The sequence below is a fragment of the Pholcus phalangioides genome, unplaced genomic scaffold, assembly GCF_987345545.1.
Source record: "Pholcus phalangioides strain wild (caught in Gottingen) unplaced genomic scaffold, Ppha-v1.0 ptg000009l_1, whole genome shotgun sequence".
Lineage (NCBI taxonomy): Eukaryota > Metazoa > Arthropoda > Arachnida > Araneae > Pholcidae > Pholcus > Pholcus phalangioides.
In genome coordinates this window covers 40,930,668-40,949,381 of record NW_028301602.1, presented here as the reverse complement: position 1 = coordinate 40,949,381, position 18,714 = coordinate 40,930,668, and the positions used below count along the sequence as shown (strand labels likewise).

The 18,714-nt window shown below is 36.5% G+C and overlaps 1 long non-coding RNA gene across 1 annotated transcript in view; it reads left to right on the top strand.

Moving 5' to 3' along the window:
- Window positions 1-381: 381 nt before the first annotated feature.
- LOC149083082 (uncharacterized) overlaps window positions 382-18,714 on the top strand; it is a 71,069-nt gene continuing 52,736 nt past the window's right edge. Inside the window, exons 1-2 of the long non-coding RNA XR_016193306.1 lie at window positions 382-510; window positions 4,594-4,645. This is a non-coding gene — a long non-coding RNA (uncharacterized LOC149083082). The remainder of the gene's footprint in view (window positions 511-4,593; window positions 4,646-18,714) is intronic.

Below are 18,714 nucleotides of genomic sequence, written 5' to 3'. Positions count from 1 at the left end.
AACGTGGATAGCTCGCCCTTCGTGCTCTGTATCGGCTTCGTTGATATTACGTTGATATGGCATATCATATACGAAGGTTTTTAACAGCTGGCTGATGTGAAAATATATTTAGGAAAGAAAAGTATTTTTCTCTCTCGGATAAGTCGCCATCTGGTGGCAGTGTCAGCAATTGTGAGCTTTAGCCTGATTTAGTTCAGTGCGCACGAGCTCCAAGGAAATATTGCGATATTCGTTGCCTTTGCAGTCTAGTGCGTTCACCCGGAAAGTGAAAGGACGTGGGTTCGATTCCCCGCAAGGGAAGTTGAATTGTCTTCCTTTCCTAAATATATCTTCGCATCAGCCAGCTGTTAAAAACCTTCGTATGAATAGCGGAGAGTGACATCATCCTCGGATAACATATCACGTTTAGAACTTATACAGCATGAATGAACGCCAGGGGCTCCACTTATGGACTTATCCCGTTTCCGAGATCTCTTCCAGCCCAGCTTTCGTGGCAGAGTCTGGAACAAAGTGAGTGCACCTAATAGTCTGATTGTGTAGCTAGTGTTGTGTCTGATATTTCAGTGCTGCCATCTATACTTCAAATTGTGAGTGAAGTGCAATGATTGAATATTTGTAATGTTGTAGGCCTGTTGCTCTCTGTGGCGAGACTTTTTAACGGGGAGATCGGCTCGCATTCGCGCCTTGAAGTTGGGAACCACACAAAACCACAGAAACCACGCCGGTGGGGTTCGAACCCGGATCCTCGCGATGAGTGTCCGTCATTATGACCACTCGACCACCACAGCGGCAGAACTTATACAGCAAAATAATTTTTGTATCTCGAATCGCAAACTGATGTTCTCATGTCTCGCACCACGTTTCATTAGCGACTCGATTATGAACAGGTTAGAATATGATGATCTTATATATATAAATGTGAAAGTGTGTATGTTTGTTCTCTATACAAATCTACAATTTTAGACCTATCGTAACCAAATTTTGCATATATATACCAAACAGGACCGGGATTGAACCATAGGCTACTTCAAAAGTTCGTCAAAGCTGGGCAAATGCCCGAAACGGGGGAAAAAATAAAGTCCGGCAACAATCACTTTCGGAATGTTTACTTTGGTTACCGTGGTTCCCTAACAATGCGTTTCAGACATGCATATGCCTTTACAACGGTTTTTCACTTCTTTGATGCTTCCAGTATTATGTATAACTGTTTATTCCTTCATAATGGCTTGTCACTTTTTCAATCCTTCCAGTAATTTGAAGAAAACCTGGGAAGCGCCCGGTATTTTTATATGATAAAAATGCATTTCAAGACTTACGAGTCCGAAGGCCGCTATACACTACACTTACGTGATGTGATCCCACGTTACGTCATTGTAGTGTGTAGCATCCTTTACATTGCTCCATCATTATACGCAGTATCATTTTTTGTGAGCGGGAATATCGGATATGGAAGAAAATGTCTCAGTTATCGTATGAAAACTTTTCTACACATTAAACAGGTGTTAAGTGTGAAGAAAACCGACAAAGTCTTCTCTCCATTGGTATATAACATTTCAATTTTAATAATTCGTGGGATATACTGTATTTCACCACACCGTGGTATTTTGATGCAATATAAATTAAATCAGCTTAATTGAGCAGTCTGAGATGGTGGTTCCATCGCCTACGTATTTTAAATTGAGTGAAATCAGATTTTCAGAAGTAGTAGTCATGAGAGAATCTCATTGAAATCATTACAACTTGGAATTGAAAACTAGGAATTTGTAACTGGAATCAGAAAATAGGAATTTATAACTAATAATTTAAAACTAGAATGCAAACCAGGAGTTTAAACTAGATTCAAAACTAGAAATTTAAAACTAGATCAAAAACTAGAAATTTAAAACTAGATCAAAAACTAGAAATTTAAAACTAGATCAAAAACTGGAAATTTAAAACTAGATCAAAAACTAGAAATTTAAAACTAGATCAAAAACTGGAAATTTAAATCTAGATTCAAAACTAGAAATTTAAAACTTGAATTCAAAATTGGGTGTTTAAAACTAGAGGAAATTCAAAAATGAAATTGTGTCTGACCTATTCGAGTTTTATTCAACACTTTTTCTATTGATTTTACTGTTCATACATTTCCACTTTACCTAAGCATGTAAATATTATAACCAATTTCTAATATCACATTATACGTTATCTTATATTATTAAAATATTATGCGACTGATAAACGCTTAAAATTAATCATTTGAATGCTTGCTATCGGTTACCATCGAGAACATCTTTACACCCATTTACTAGTGATTTATAATAACTACCAATATGTTGAACTCCATCATAAATCAAGCCCGAATTACTGTAAGTATATGTCAGCAAAGAAAAAAATAAATAAAATCACCACGAAACTATTCATGGGTATCAAATGTTTTATTATTACTTTCCGAAGCACTAGTAACCTATTTGTAATAAAACGACACGGTTCTGATTTCCAATGTCCGAATGAGAAAAGAAGAAAAAAAAAGTTACGTATAAAGCTATACACAAAGTAATGCATTTTCCAAAGATAGACCTGTCGTAAAATTTTGTTCGGTGTTCATGCTGTCATTATCACAATTCCATATAATCTTAGTGAAAGTATATTACGTGTGACACACAACCATGGCATTCGAATTTATGGCCGAAGCAATTGTACCCAACAAGCTCTGGACCGTGTTGTTACATCACTTTATGAGAAATCGACATCCCAGCCTGGGATAAATGTTCTCAGAGAGAGAGAGAGCAATTCTGTGAACCACACCCCTCAAATTACAGTCCTTGGCTTATTTCTTTTCACATCCATTTTTCTTTTCCTTTCATTCCTACGTCATTGGTTTCATTCACTTGCTTCGTCCGAATTCAGCGATGACATGCGAAGTGCTCACTCGTGTTTTATTGCGAGTTCTTTTCCGAGTTGGAGTCAATTAATGCTAGCTGGGATATACTCCTAGGCTGGAATCGATATTATTAATGGCGACGAGAATGTAACTGTACTCGTATGTGCAACCGGAGGGAGAAAAATATATGATAATTCGTTGTGTGTGTGTGAATTCGACGATGAGTCAGAGAATATTATTTCTAAATTTAAACTTAAATATTATGCCACAGAATGGTTCATAATGAAGTAAGCACACAGTTTCCAGGTGATGTAAAACCGTAACAGTTGAAGACACGGACCCCAACTGTGATCGGTTTGGTAGATGTACTCATAAAATTTGTATAATGCTACTAAGGGAAGTGGCGTTGGTCAGTGTTTTCCAACCAGTAATCCGTGGTCAGTGAGTACCTTTAAAGGGAACCGCGGGGTCATTTTATTATCATTGCGTGAAAGATGCATTTAGTGCTGTGAAATTGCAATTGATTACTTCAATTTTTTGATTCGCAAACAACAAAAAAACGGCACAGACGGCATAAAAGACGGAATATTTTGGATTGTATGAAGAAGGTTGCGTGGAAATCGAAATTTGGTCCTCGGGGGCCTTGAGCGTTACTGGGGTTCTGCGACATCATAAAGGTTGGGAAACATTGGCGTAGGTAATATGACAGTGAAACTTCAGTTAACGAGCGGTTTGGTTCAATTAACGAGCAATTCGCATAACGAGCAAAAAATTTTGAACAAATTTTGACTAGGTTAACGAACGATTCTTCGCATTACGAACAAACATTTTGCGCTTCATTTAGTCATTTTCACGTTATCACAACTGAGCTGATGGTTTTTGCTTTCGCCCACACGCGTGTTATGGAATTTCGGGTAATATTCTCCTCTACGGTCTCCAGTAAGCGTTCCTCAGTCGGAAATTTAACACACGTGCGAGTGTGAATATTTACCGTACGAAACTAGAAGTAGCATAGCAGCGATGCGTATGCGGTTTTTTTTTTTTTTTAATCCTGCTTGGAAAGAAAAACTGTGGGCTGATTGCGTTATTGAACGTGATTTTGAGGGGTGGGGACTAACTCATGAACAGAGCCACTACTTGTAGAAGAGATTTTGTGCTTGGGGAAGACCATGGACTGGAGGTGCATGAGGATGGCATTCAAGAACTAGTGGTGAAAAATGTCTAGAAGTTGACGGTAAATGAAGTGATGGATCTCTTTTGCACGCAATAGCAAGAGTTTATGGACGGTATCCCGTCTGAGGAAAAGAGAAGTAAGGTGGAGTCCCTCAAATATTTATATAAAATGAGATTAGAGAGATGTGCAAAACTCTGTAGAAAAGAGCCACCAAAATAAAGCTGTAGCAGTGTGCAATCAATGAATCTCTCCACCGAACACTGCAATTGAACCATTGCCCAGAAATCCTAAAAAAGAGGCAAAAGCAAGTGTCATTGGATAAGGTCCTTTTTAGAAAGTCACGCAAAAAAGAATAAGTTTGCAAATAACAGTGAGACTGTAGATCGTTCTAAACGGTAGTCCTCCTCGTTCTCGTCGTTTATAGTAAGTTAATAGTCAATCATGTTTCTAAACATTATCGTATTGTGTGTTTATATTTATGGCATTATTTATATTTTATTACATTATGTATAATTATTATTATGTTTAATTATTGATTCAATGCCGTTTTTTTTAGGGGAATGAATAATTGTGCAACGAATTATCCGTGTTTCCATTGTTTCCTATGGGTAAGTTTGGTTCGAATAATAAATTACTCGGATAGCGAGCACGTTGGAGGAACGGATTTAGCTCGTTAACCGAAGCTCCACTGTAATATGTAGGGCATGTGTTTCATGGGACTACAGTCAGTCAAAATGGCTGCGTCTGCATTGAAGAAGGCTCTTATGCGTTCTTTAATATCTGTGACTGTTGTGCAACAATATTTACAATCCTATTAACGAATTAGGTAGCTACTGCAATGATGCAACTGTGGCCATCACCCAGACTAAACTTATCCAGAAAAGGATAAGTGACGTAAGCGATAGCGTGTATGTGAAGTGACTAGCAATGCGTAGCCGTGAGTCTAGCGAATTTCAAGAGAAAACTGTCACGGGAGGATCTTTTTTGCATATATATCAAGTCTTTAGCTGATGCCACAGATGCAGGACGGCAGTGACTACCTAATTCTCAATTGGATTGAAAATGCCATCGCACAACGGTTACGGATTCGGTTTTGTTCAAGTTTAGAACGCAAAACACTTTCTCCACTGCAGGCATTGCTAATTTGACTGACTGACTAGTCGCGTGATATACGAGCCCTTACAATATGTCTACTTCCCTAAGGTCGTGCACATAGTGCGACGACCAAGAGATACGAGAGTGAATAATAGAGACTAGCAATGAAAACAATTTTATTGTTTTGTTTTACACAGCACATACTCGAGTAGCAAGGCAAAAGACAGAAAGAGACTACTTCAACGAGGTGCACGATTTGAACAAACTTGTTTGTTTCCACGATCTGCTCATTTTCGATATCTGCTGATTTGTCTCCGTTCTCCCTTTTTTTCATTCCCTCTTCTCTGGAGGGATCATCATCATTATCACATCCTTACATTACAGAACCCCTCCGGCCATTTTCTCGATCCTCTTCCTCTTTTACTATGTGTGAGCATCTCATTCGCACTCCCGTACATTTTTTTCTTCCTACTCGTACCTCTTCGCTCCACTATGAGTGCAGTCACCATGAATAGCAGGATACAAACTTTATGAGTGCATCTGCCAAACAGATCACAGTTGTGGTCCGCGTCTTCAATTTCTCTGTTTTACATTATCTGAAAACTGTATACTTCATTAGGCATCACCCTGCACCATCTGCACTTCCCATTTAAAATTTAAGCCGTATTCTTTGATGTGAATATCACATCAAATATGTTATAAATGTAAGAAATATTTAATTGGGCATCTCTAGAACATACGTATATAACTCTTGTTTAGTGACACGGAATTCGTACTTCAAGTAATAAACATACTTGTACATAACCGATACTAATTAATAGCTAGATACATAATAAGAGGAATTAAGCTATTGAAAGTTTCTTTCTCCGTGAACGCATATGTTTAGAAATTGATTCGGAGTAAATTCGTATTTGAAATGTTTTGAAATAAATTCAAACGCGAAGCCAATTTCACCACAGGTTTGCTTAGAATATCTATTCAACAGACTTTCAATCTTAACATCCAAGCTTAACGTTGGTAACAGTAAGGAATGTATGAAATTCTCATTGCAAAAGCAATATATCGGAAATTAGGAGCTTAATTTCAAAAGGGAGCATTTCCCCATTTTTGCCAAATTTATAGTGGAAGTACAAAAATAGAAAATAGACCAATAGGTAGCACGTGGGATGCTATGTTCCTTGATCAACATTCAAGGGAGTTATCCACATTTGAATTTTGAACAAGTTCCGTTTTTAAAGAAAATTAGTGGAAATGATATTTTGATTAAAAATTGAGCTGGTAAAAGTCTGAAAATTTTCAAATTTCGACACCACATGTCAACTCCAGAATGGTTTAACTAGCCCAGAAGGTTTCCCTTATACTGCCTTCTCGTCATTAACATAAGAAATACGACCATTCTACATTTGGAACTTCTCATAACGGACACCTCCACTGATGGACACAATTTTGAATTGCATCGGCCATACTTAGTGTATATAACTATCCATTAACGGACACTCCTCGTTAGTGGACAAAACTTTCGGTCTCATAGAATGTCCGTTATCGAGAGATGAAAAATACCGAAGTGTATGAAAACGATGGGTATGTTCTATTTTAATAAAAACGGCAAACTCTACATTGAAATTTTTGCTAAAAATATTCACGTTTGAATGATCCTGGTGGCATAATCTGACAGAGCTTATCCCAAAGATTCGTAAACCGTTGAAAAATGCATTTCGGGGAAAAAATGGAAATGTTACCTTTTGAAAATAAGCTCCTCAAATATTATTGTAGAGAAAACACAGACAAACATGTCAACGCTCGGTTTGATTTTTATTTGATATATAGGTAAATGAAATTTCTGAAAAGCATTTTCATGAGTACAAACCAATCGTATTACTTTATTATCTTTAATGTACTGGATGTTTCAGAAATACGTGTGCAACGTTCCAGGAGTGGTAGGGTGCACAAACTCGTATTGGAATCATATAGCAATGTGGAGCCGCAAACAGCGTTTGAAACCTTAAATGGGGCTATCATTTTCTCGACCTGCTCCGTTCCTAAAGTCTTCAAAGACACAGCGCAGTTTATGTGCGGCTGTATCAGAAACGGGCCAATTTTATTAAGTAGTATATGTCTTACGTTGTTTTGTTGATCGAATGGTCACTCGCAATGATTGCAAACGCTCGTTAAAACGAGGATTGAAATGCAAATTTATGGTCAAGTGACAAAAATCCTAGACAATTTGATGTTTATCATACTGTAGCAAGTATACCTTCAACACGATACTTACGTAACATGAAAAAATCAGCCATTTGGCATTTTTACATCGAAATATACAGATGGCAGCACCAGTAAAACAAAAAAAAAATAAACATAACTTTAACAACATAAGTACGTTAGGGACACGCACCACATGTTTTGGCATGTACCGATTTCATTAGAAATTCCTCAGAGGAAATGTATACGAGGTGCATGCACGGTTCAGTAACAGTATGTGTGATTGTTTTTACCAGTTATAATTCGCATACCATTTGAAACGATCCCCATTACACACACACACACAAAATTTGCGGGGCGTTATACGCGTGATACGACGTAGGCGCCGTATATCACAGACGTCCTGGAAGCCCGTTCCGGTTTTCACTTGCTCGTAGACGTGCACGTAATAATGCGAGAACGACCACTTTTCAATTTTTCAAATATACCATAAAGCCCTCCTGAATCCACGCTTCCTTTTTCCTCCCACAGTATTTATTACATGTACGAATATTGCCGGTGCAGGACCCGCCCCTTGTTGAACACGTTCGCCTTATGATCATTAATACAACCAAATGGCTCGTTTAGAAGCCGGGGAATGGGGGAGTTTAAGTAAAGGAAGTAAATTAAGCAAACATTAAAAATACGAAACACACCACGGCGACGTTGCATGTTACATTTATTACCTGATCTCGGATTGCATTTACATCAAAGTGGGGGGCTGGAGGGAATGGATGATGGTTATTTGGGGAAATCCGACTACCTCATATTATGGTCAAGTTTTCCCACGAGACGCTTCCTGAGAGTCACTCTTCTTTTCCTTTCGCCCCCCCCCCCAAACTCATGCAAACATGCAACATGCTTTTCCAGGGAAATTACAAACTCGTTTGTATCACTAATGAGATTCGAAAATTGCCATTTCGATAATCGTGTGGCCATGGCTCTCCCTCCCCTATTTTCTACCAGATCATTCATAATAATAATATTCCTCTCGATCCATATAATTTCTGTTTTCGGTCTCCGGTCATGATTCGGAGGAGCAGTTGAACATGATCGTGTAATAGTGCGTGAACGAGAAATCTAGGTATATTTATGAATAACGGAGCTGTGTGTATGATGTTTTCTATGGTGAGAGATATGGTTCTTATGCCGGTCGGCAGTGCCACGCCTAGAATGTATGGCCCACTGACACGCAGTTTTACTTTTAGATTATCTGGCTCGAAATTGTTTTTCTCGTGGTTAGTGTTTCCCAGTGACTGCAGAAACCACAATCTAAGGTGAAATCTGATGAATCATTGGTGAGTTTGCTATACGTCATGTTTTGACGGGTATCGATCCGTTAAAAATCTTGTAACTCCGGTCGGTGCATCATATTTTCCAGGTTTGTGACGCACTCAATATACGGAACGTCACCGGAAATGCCTTCTTTCTAAATGAACAGGTCAAAATGACGTCTATAAACCTATATTCAGGAAATGGTTGAAAACATTGAAAACGGTTCGGATTAATTCTCGAACTAATGAAAGAAATAATTTCTCCCTACCATTCCCTAGTTGCGGCCCTCGTGCATTGCCTCTTTAGCATTAGATCATCGTTATGTACGGTTTGAAAGAAAGTAGCAAAATCAAAGTGATTACAAGCAACACATATTAAGAATATATGGTGCAGATTTATTAGGTAGATCATAAAAGAAAAAAAAGTGAAGTTCACAGAAAAGAAATGTGTTGCATGAATTAGCACCTTAATTGATTAGGCAGGGCTTAAAAGGTGATTCATGAATTTTCATAGAAAAAGAGAAAAAGATTTAGCTCAGATTTAATTTCAGATAAGTGACTAAAACGAGGTGGAAAAGCCCTATAAGTGCTGCTAGTGGACGGAATTGATATGTTGTTTCCCTCAAAATTTCCGTTTTAAGAAATATATCAGGCAATTGCAGAACCAGTAATATTAGGGGAGGGGAACGAGGGTTGAAATATCACGATGCCTGTCACTAATTGCATTACTTCATGAAATATCGGATACGAACAAAGCTAGCAGGTGGTGCAGGATTTTGCGAATAACACTTGATCAAAGTCAAGTTAATCGAAATGTAGATTCTACTCTGCTATTATCTCTCATCTAAATATATTTCACTGAGCCTAGCCCTTACGTGGTGAGTCCATTGGATCAAATGATGTTTTGTTTGAATATCATGTTTGAAATTGAAGTTTAAAAAAAAATAAAAATGGCTAAAAATTTGATTTCAAGATACAGTTGGCAAACAGATATCAACGGTTCAGGAACATAGTAAATGATTAAGCGGGGAACAATTCAATTGCTGTTTAACACTTATTGTATAGTTTGTATATTGATCTCTCTCTCTGATGAAGTATCAATATTTATAAAGTTTCTAGTATAAATCAGACACCGAATGAAATGAAAATTTCAACGATCACAATACCTAAGATTTTTACTTTTCGTTGAGAAAGTTATCGGACAACTTCTCCAAATATGCCTTTATGGCCTCAACAGAGTGCAAAAATAAAATAATTAAATGTACGTGATGAAGACGACGAGGCCAATACCCACTCTGAAGTCCAAGTCTTAACTTGGCAACATATTTGCCATTAATTGCAAATGTTTGCTCAATAAAAATACTATACATGTAAATAGTTGTGCGTATTAACGATTCTCGGGTGAATCGTAATATTCGATCAAGCGAGGGACTTTAATATTGTCTCTGTGGGAGAAATTTTGGTTCCAGATAATTTTATCTTATCCGTTTAAGCGGAATACTCATTTATCCATTATCCGATTAAGCGAGGCCGGCTATGCTTTTACAATCAAAGTCTTAAACTACTTTTTTCTCACAAAATATTACAAAACATCAAGAAGGTGCCGGACGACTCGAATATTGTTTCACGAATTGTTCAATCAAATTCGAAATTGAACGCTTCAAATAGAAGAGGCACCCGCTAGGTTTTTTTATCTTAATTTTTTCAATGAAATGTACTGAAGAATCTAAGATGTAATAAAAAAAAAAAAACATCTCATAAAGAAATAATCTCCTTCACTCTTTAACGTTTCTTCTCTTTTCCATCTCATTTAACTAGGTCAAAAGCTATTCCCAAAAATAGCTAAAACAGAGCTATACACGTACTGTATATATTCCTCCGGATTCACTTAAAAAGTTTAGCATTGATTATCGTTCCCGACGTAATAAACAAAAAGAGTATTAAAAAGGAAACGGTGCAAAAGAGGTGATTATCGGCGTAAAATGGTTGCAGGGTTTTTTTATTATTATTATTATTCGAATAATACTTCACTATTATTTTTTATGAGAGTTGAAATTGTTATGGATTCTCACATTACACTGAGCGTTTTACCTTTTAACCATTGGCGGGGAGCAAAAACGGGATAAAAGAATGGTTTTTCTACACCCACTCCCATCTCCTTATAGCCAGATTTTTCCGATAACTGTCGCTGTCGGGTGATAAGCTTTTAAGGATCGACATTCGTTACTAGAAAAATACGTTCCAAGAATAAAACTGCCCAAAGCATGAGAATGGGAAGAGAGAGGAAAAAACTTTTCCCTGCTTCCCTAATTAATCAAGGTAAAACTACGAGCCATAAATGGCATTTAGAAAAATATATAAATATACACGTGGTTTAATGAATCTTTACGATGTCATGATCATTCATTAATAATAATGGTTCATTAATACCATTCATTAATAATAATGGTACTAGTGAAATTGTGTTGGAAAATTTTTGCATAAAATACATCTTTCCGAAAAATATTTTCCATTTATGTTCTCTTATAATTAGAAATTTATAGGTTCATTGAATCACTAGTTCAGCGGTTCTCAGTTGGGGGTGCCTGGACCCCAGGATGTCCACATTGGATGTTTTTTTATTGGGTACCTACGGTTCAATTGTAGAATTATAGAAAAATTAATGCTAAGTTGGAAAAAAATGCTGCAAAGTTGGGAGACTACTGTAGTAATATTATTGTTATTTGAAAAAAAATTGTGCTTGTGGTGGTATCTCTTGATTGAAGTATAAGGAGTTTTTCATAGTATTTTTGCCGTTCAGTAGATGGCACTGCTATCGCATCATATTTACTGGTGGTGGATAGAATGTTCTCCATTGTTTGAGAACATTCTCGCTACCAAATGGCTGTAGTTTCTGCTGCTATAAATGGGGGGGGGGGGGCCATGGCACACACCAAGATTTTTTCTTTTTGGGGGGGGGGGTTCAGGACTAAATACGTACTAAATATACGGGAACCGCTGCAATAGATGACCGTATTCCTCCGCGTTAGTCGAGAAACATCGAGGAACACCAGAGATAATCTATTTTTATTATATTTATCAAATTCCTTATATACAAATACAAATACAAGGCCACAACGAGGTGGCTGAGAAAAAGATGCCCATAACAAATATGGATGTCCTATAGTATTTTAAAAATACAGCAACCCAATTAAAAATGTAATTTCAAACAATATATATATATATATACATGATAAAATATTATACAATGCCCATAAAGAATACTTATGGTTGTCTTATTCTAAGTATGAATAGCAAACACATTTGCCACAGTGAAAACTGTTATTTTATTCCGATATGCATATTTATTCAGTATTTAATAAACATTGATTTATCTGTCTTCTGAATGTATCATGTGATCCTTATTGATTCCGGCATGATGGGAAAGAACAAAACCCCGACATTAAGAAAGCTAGTGCCCCCCCCCCTCCCGATCCCCGATTTTCACGACATTCTCACTAATACGGGGGAAATACGAGATTTGACCTTGCCTTGTTTCATATCAGTGGTTCCTTTATATGATAAGGTGCTGTGAAGGAATCATATAAATATGTATATAAAAATCAGTGGTATTACATCTCAAAATCACCTAAAAATTATAAAATCAAACATTTTTTAGGAATTTCAACCTCACAAATTTTTTGTAACATCCTTTTTAATTTTGAAAAAAAAATGCAGAATTTTCAAATAAAAAAAAGTAACCTCATAATTTTGCAACACCAGAAATTCATGTCAATAATACATTTATATTATGCAAAATAAAACGAACATTAGAGCTCAAAGTAAAAAAAGATAATTCGTGTAATCATACGCGCAAGACGCCTGTATTTTTAAGGAGCAAAATTTGATGTGAGAAGTTGTTTCTTTCAAAAATCATACAAGAGATATAGGAGCAGGCCTAGATTTAGTCATTAAGTCCCCAGGTGCAAGAACAGTTTTGCGGCCCGCTTCAATATTTGTTTGCATGCTGCCCCCCCCCCTCCCACCCCGAGAGATGTTATTGGGGGTTAGGCAAAGAGATTAACTCCTTTTTACTCTATACACCCACCGAAAATCAACATGAGGTGGGAGGGGGGGGGGGGACTCACTGTAAGTCTAGGAATTCTGCTCCGTCAAAAAAACAAAACTTTCCGAGGAGGTTCCAGAATGAGTAGTACAGGTGGATTGGGAGCTTTACATTAACGAGACATATGCATAACATAATGTGTAATACTGATACAGTAAAACCTGTCAGTTTAGACACCCCTGTATCGTTTACACCTCCCTAGACTGGACGGTTTTCAATGGAACCGGCCATAATCGTATGACACAAAAGAGTGTCCACAATAATATACCTCTTTATCTTGGACAACTCTCTAACTTGGACAGATTTTAATGGAACCGTAGGTGTCCAGCTTACACAGGTTTTACTGTATAAGATTTTGAGTTGAGGTGGTTAGCACTTCAAGAAGTCTGATAGGGAGACGTGTCCAGAGAAGCTCTTTTCTCAAGGGCTCATGCTGCTGTTAAGACTATGCCCCACCCGCCCCCCCCCCCACATTCACATAGGGAATGCTGACAAGGATCAGGGGGAGGGGGCTTAGAGTATCATTCTTATATTTCTAAAATATTTAAAATTATAAATTTTCTTCAAAGTCAATAAATCTTCTATATTTCTTCTATATTTTATTTTTCTTCTAATCTAATCTAATCTTCTATATTTCTTCAAAGTCGTGTTTCTTCAAAAGAGCCAAGCTAAAAATCGTAGTCTGGAGTCCTCTCAAAAATCAATGCACCATTCAAGGAGGAGGGGGGGGATTCACTATCATTTGCGTATCTGTTAATAAATCGACATATTTATCATCAATAGATCCACAGAATTTCAAGTTCTGTCTTTTTAAAGTAGTTATAGTTAAAGCAAATGCGTATCTCAAATGTAATAGAATTCAGTTCTTTACGACCCTTAACATTTTACAGTCTGGTGCAATCGCACCCTTCGCACTTGCCTATGTATACGAGACATTTCAAAAAGTTTAAGATGAACGATAAGAGCACTAACTACAGTGACTAACTATAGTAACTGCATATCGTAAATTTTCAAACACAAAATTAATTCACTTTTGTTAAACAAATCAATGTGTATGCCTTGCAGAAAAGTACTTCACAGTAATGTGGCCCCTTAATCTCTAGTATCTCACGATTTTTATTTCTTTTTATGTTTTATTGTAATGAAACATACCATTTTTCCTGGACCAAATCATATATTTTCGGGTATCTCTGATTTTTACACTCATTTCATCAATTTCTCCTCAGCTAAACTACCCATTTTTATCAAAATACTTCATTTACAGAAGGCATAATGTTTCAAGTGTCTAAAAATTGATATTCTTCTCTTAAATTAAAAATTAACATAATTGATAAGGAAAATGAAGCAATATTTTGTTCAATAAGTCCATCGAGAATAGAAGTCTGAATAATATAATGATTTCCAGAACATAATTCTTAGTGTTTGAGTTCGTGTACACGGAAAATACTGTATTCTTATAGTCAATTCTTACAATTGGGAATAGACTTATCTTCACAGATTATTACTCAAACTTGCTCGCAAAAACTCAGTAAAATGTATTATATGTATGTGAAACGTATCTGTAGATGAGATATTAGCTTCCTGGTTTCTTGTCTGAATTACTCATGTCAGAATTCCATCTTAATCTCGTTCAGTGACTGCGCCGAGAGATGTCGCAATCTCTATCACAGCAAATCCGGAAAGTCAGACATTAAAAAAAATTGAAATATATATATATAATGCAATACGCTCCCTCAGGAAAGATAAATTACTAATTTCATATTTCCGACGTTCGTGTGGCTCGAGATACGTCGAGAATGCTAATAAGATAAGAAATAACAAAAATTTTAATACACAATGGACACGAAGAAAAACAACTGTGAAATCACACCATAATCGCTATATGACAGCAACTTTTCCTATATAGTATTTAGATACGAGAACAGGATCATGTAAAGATAGAGAAGAGAGAGGATAGATATTTTTCGAAATCTTTCATTGATTACGAAACCAGTTCTTGTTTTCATCAAAATATGTCTTTTATACAAGATAGAATGTTTTAAGTGTCGGAAAATTTATATTCTTCTCTTAAATTAAAGGTTATAACAATTGATAAAATATGAAGCAATATTTTTTCAGTAAGCCTATTGAGGGAGTGGAACTCTGAATAGTTTAATAGTATTCAGAATAAAACTTTTAGTGTTTTATACCAGTTTGTTCATACGAAATATATACTTATAGCCAATTTTTACAATTGCATATAGACTTATCTTTAAAGATTATTACTGAAACTGCGTGAAAAAAAACCAATAAAATATCATTCCCTCATGCTAGAAGCACGAATGAGCAATGTCCTTGGGAAAAAAAAGTAGGAAATGACATTTGAATGTTTATTCCACCAATTCTACCACTGTTACTCAATGGAGGTTATTTTAATAAAATATTTTGCAACATGTTTTTCAATAGAGGATAAGCATTAGCGTTTCAGGCACAGCTTAGATAGCAAAATAAGGTATCCAACCCGCTGATAAGAAAAAAGTGAAAATTTGCACATTTGTGCTTATAGTATGGGAGGGGAGGGGGGGTTATAATACATGTATGCAAAACGGATTTGTAGGAGAGATGTTTCCTGGTTTCTTGTCTAAATTACTCATGTGAATATTACATCTTAATCTCATTCAGCGACTGCGCCGAGAGATCAAGCTGTCGCAACCTGCATCACAGCAAATCTGAAAAGTCTGGCATTTAAAAAAAAATTCAAATATAAATGTATTATACTCCCTCAGGAGAAAGAGATAAAATACTAAATTCTTATTCACGACGTACGCGTGTGGCTCAAGATACTTCAGGAATGCTAATAAGATAAAGTATAACAAAAATTGTAATATACATGAACGCGAAGGAAAACAACTATAAAATCACACCATAATCGCTATTATGGCAGCAACTTTTTCTGTATGATATTTACATACGAGAAAAGGGTCATTATAATCTTTCTGTTTTTTCTTGTTTTTTGAGCCACTCCAGGATAGGTTTTTTTTTCGAAATATTTTAGTTATTATCATAAAGAGCTGTCCACTCTCATCTCTTAAAATACCCAACTGGATTTTGAAAGAAGAAAGCACATCCATTTTTCGGTGCTGACAGCAAATGATTCATCTTTGGATTGTTTTGATCTCAAAAAATTCCAACACTGGGATTTTTTTATTTTTTTTCCATTCCTTTTCTTTCTGCTCCTTTTCAACATGGCATAATATATACTATATAATGGAAGAGCGTGTATGAAAACGCTCCGCATTGATAATAAAGTTGAAGGACCTTTTCGTCACTGGTTTGGTTAGAAGAAGAACCCCACTTCCATCCACATTACGGGATGGACACCTTACAAGACCCATAAAAAAAAAGTAAATAAATAAAATACACGGTTTGAAAATGGCGTGAAAATGGATTTGATAAATGATCATTCCTCTCTCTCTATCTGTTTCGTGAACAATTCTTCCAGGAAGGGCCATGATCATAATAATATAAAAAAAAATACCTACTCCATGTTCGTTTGTCTCGCTCCTTGGGCGTTTAATAGTCGGTTACAAATAATCTATCAGGTCATATGTCATAACCGAGCATTTATAGAGACAGCGCCGCTTCTATATGAAGATATGGACACGAGACAACCAAACTGGGTGGATTCTTAAAGGTAAGAAGGAATAATTAGGATGAAAGAGAGAGAGAGAGTGGAAATGATGATGAGGTTCCATTGCTTAGAAGGGTTTACACGCAATCGTCGGATTTGAATGCCACTGGACAACCATAAATTTATATCTCGACATAGTCCGATATGATGTTTTGGATTCATTATTTATAACCAAACACGTGTATGTATAAAAAGTTTCACCTCCCTCCGTGTCTTCAATAGGATATAGCGGAGGTGTTCGTGGTTGTTTTTTGGTTTTTTTTTATTTATTCTTATAATTCTCATACAACATCAGGAATGGTTTTTCCTCAGACTTATCATTACAGCGGGTAAAGTTCAGACATTTTTTTTTTCGGCGGTTACATGTTACATTTGAGGACCCGATGACAGTGATATCGTGTGCAATTAAGATCAAAGGTCGACTCGATCCATTTATCAAGAGCTACCAGTGAGTTTATGGGCAGCAAATAAGGCAAAACCCACTCACGGTTTGTTTTTTTTCCCCGTCCTATATATATATTAAAAGTTTTCTTACACATTTATTCATACATTCATTAATAATTCAAGGGCGGATTATCATTTTAACTCGTTGTTTGTCTGGTTTTTATGCAAATTTTATTACCTGTAAAATTATTACAATTCATTAGAGTGCAGTGTTTTTCAACCTTCCTTATCTCGCGGCATTCTTGAATCGAAATTTTAAAAGGTACAGTGTTTTAATGGTTTAATCATTAACCCAACCAAAAACAATTTATTGCTAAATTGTAACAAAAAAGACAATGAATGAAATTATTTGTTATGAAATGATGCTTGTATTTGTCCGTGGACTCCTTTAGAAATAATTTAGTCGATTTTAAAAATCGGTGCGAGGCACACCTGCAATCTTCTCATGGCACAGCGCTTGAGAAACAGTGCGTTAGAGCGACCTCCTCCTAACCAGATCATGGCCCGCCGCTTTGCCTCAATGAAGAGATGTTCAAAGAAGACTTGTCCCGTGCTGGAAAATGTGCGTGTATGTGTTGTGAAATTATCGTGAGGTTTGCTTCTGTGCAATGCTTGTCATGGTGCTGCCATCTGCCATCAATTTTTCAAGCCATGACTGTGATGACAATATTTGCACCGTTGTAGGCCCGCTGCTCTCTGTGGGCGAGACTTTAACATTAGAGTGACCGATATCGAGTGAAAATTCGTGTTTTCTTGCCACAAAGGGAGAAAGTTTTGGAGTTTGGCTTTTGAAACCATGTATACTCTTGTCTTGGTAACCTGAAATTAGTTAATGCAAAGCTTATTCAAGTAAAGATATAGGTGTTTTATTCTTAAAAGATACAATTTGTATGAGTTGCGTTCACTTTAGCATGAAATAAAGAGATTTCAGAATCCAAAATAATTACCTTTAAGCAAGGATGATGTTTCTCTCTGCTTTTTATACGAAGGTTTCGACAGCTGGCTGATGCGAAGATAAATTCAGGAAAGAAATAAAGTTCAACTGGCCTTGCGGGGAATCAAACCCACATCCTCTCACTTGCCGGTCGAGCGCCCGACATCACTAGACTACAAAGCTAACGAATACGCTTTCCTAACGTCCTCTCACCCAGCAAGTAAGAGGACGTGGGTTCGATTCCCGCAAGACCAGTTGAATTTTATTTCCTGTATTTATCTTCACATCAGCCTGCTGTCAAAACCTTCGCACACGTCATGCGTTGCATATAAAATCATTACTACACATTTTCCCGTGTGTTGCGTTTATTTTTTGGGGACGGGGATGTCCAAAAGCAAATATTTTCACTGTCAAAGTTAAATAAAGTTTAAAAGTTAGTAATCATCAATTTATGCTACAAAAAGGTGAAAAAAAATATGTTAGAGATCAAATATCGATATAATCTTATGCATACTCGCTATAAGCATTTTTCTACTTGAAGACAGATTTAGCGAGCGACCGCAACTAACGAGCAATTTCGCTGAAAACGAGCTCCTCTTATAAGAGGTCACGACTATAATAAATAAAGTGTGTATAGCCTATAACACTAAAGTTCGTGTCTCTTCTCTGGGCTATCTACAGCCTTAACTACACACTTGAAAATTCCTAAATTTGAGGAACGCCTTAATAAAGGGACTGAGAGAACTATTGAAGATCAAAATTCTCTGAATAGCTTTTGGCTCGGAATCATCATGTTCATAAAAGATTTTTGCCAGTGAAGCACGTTCTTGTGAATTTAACGTCATATTATGTAGCGGATGAAATTAGAAATTTCCCCCTCCCCAATGTTGAACTTCTACAACGTTTTATTATACATT